The following is a 1,810-nucleotide window of genomic DNA, read 5'->3' on the forward strand; positions in this document are numbered from 1 at the left end:
TGTCTCTCTCTCTCTCTCTCTCTCTCTCTCGCCGGAGGCTTTGTCAGGCAGGCTACTGGTGGATCCCCTCGGATTTCTCCTGGCTTTTGAAATCATTTCTCTCTTCCCTGCTGTAGCAGGCCTTGGTACCAGTGCTGAGCGGCAGAGAGAGAGAAAGAGTATAGAGTCCCATTGGGGATGTTCATTAAATTCTTCCACTATTCAAACTGTATCCAATTGTCTTATTTTACCCTTGTGAACTTGAGCGCTCGACCCTATTCAGAGAGAATTACCCATACTCCCCTGCCTAGTGAGGGGCTTCTGCAAAGACTTGCCAAGAAGATAGATAATAACCACAACATCACAACCTCTTTTACAGACTCGACGCTTTGCATCGAAGCAATGTAAACATTAGGAATCAGACATTTTAAATAGAGATGGCGATCAATAGCATGATGAAGTCATGTGTGTCAGAAGCCGAATGTTGTGCTTGAATAGCTTTGGTTAGTGCTTGTCTTTGATTCGATGGAGGGATTTCTGAGTTCAGTTCACTGGATGCTGTATAGTTGGCACGTTTGGGTCTTCCACTGTTCTGACAGTGCCGCGTTTCCACTTTTAAACTTAAACACTCGCAAGCTTAGCAGCCTTTTATTTACTTACAGTATCGATCCAACATCAAACCACCCCCAGACCAGACCATGTTCTCTCTCACTCTCTCCCTTTCGCTCGCTCGCTGGACTTCTGTGCAATCAGAAGTGATTTGTTGGACATCTGCTGTTGCAGCATAGCATGTGGGCGTATACACACACACACACAGTAAGAGGGAACCGTTAGCACTTCCAGAATTTCTCCAGAGGAGAGTAAAAACATTCGTGCTTAGCAACTATTCTGTGATGTCATTATGTGATTTGGTACAGTCGTCACACCTTGGTAGGCCCACATGGAGCTCTGCAGAGTCATGCAGAATTGGAATGCCTGTCATTCTCAAGGTGTAAAACAGCCCCAACTTCTCAGGTGTTTGTTAAATAATTTGGTTCCGCTACCAGAAACAAATTTCTGTTGTGTTTATCTGATATTGCACATTTGTGCTTAAATCGATTACACAGATATTCCCCTTCCCAAAAAATGTGTCGCATCTACAAATTCTTATCTGGACTTGCTCATAAAAATGTTCAATATATAAAAAAATTTTTTTTTTTTTTTTAAATGTTAGTTAATATTTTGTATCTGTTTTCGTACTGTATTTTGTATAGTTTGAAATCTTTGGTTGATTGGGAGACTGAAATATGGCTTCCTTCACCAATCCGTCTCAAGGTCTGTGCATGCCAAGAGCGAAACAAAACATAACTGTGGCAATTCACATGCTTTAATGTTACATCAATTTTGTTTATACAAAATTCTCTTACTTTAATGCAAAATGCAACCCTTCATATTTCTTTCACTTTAAAGCAAAATAACCTGCAAAACTCCACAACAAATTCACTTACCAGTGAAATTTGTTTTATCAGTTGGGTTGCATTGTAAACCTGATAATAATAATAATACAACTGATAATGAAAATGTTATTCAAATGAATTCTTTGACATAGGAATATAGCACTGTATAATAATAAACAAGGTGTACTGTGAGTACATCTTGTCTGTTTACCAGTATTTATATTACTTAACAGTGTTTATATTATGTTCTTTTTAGTCCAACAGTATTAACAGCTGCCAGCTCCACATCTATCTGGAATTCCAATACAGGCACATAAATAACAAAATATATATATTATTGGTTTGATTATAGAGAGCAATCAACATGGAGGGAAAAAAAAAAAAAAAAATTTATT

General features: G+C 38.3%; 1 protein-coding gene across 4 annotated transcripts in view; it reads left to right on the top strand.

The window, feature by feature from the left end:
* Positions 1–1,810, top strand: part of LOC107721620 (protein quaking-A) — a 105,831-nt gene that overhangs the window by 80,806 nt on the left and 23,215 nt on the right. The gene's annotated exons all lie outside the window — the stretch shown is intronic.

The sequence above is a fragment of the Sinocyclocheilus rhinocerous genome, unplaced genomic scaffold (assembly GCF_001515625.1).
Source record: "Sinocyclocheilus rhinocerous isolate Xijiao unplaced genomic scaffold, SAMN03320098_v1.1 scaffold432, whole genome shotgun sequence".
NCBI classification, from domain to species: domain Eukaryota; kingdom Metazoa; phylum Chordata; class Actinopteri; order Cypriniformes; family Cyprinidae; genus Sinocyclocheilus; species Sinocyclocheilus rhinocerous.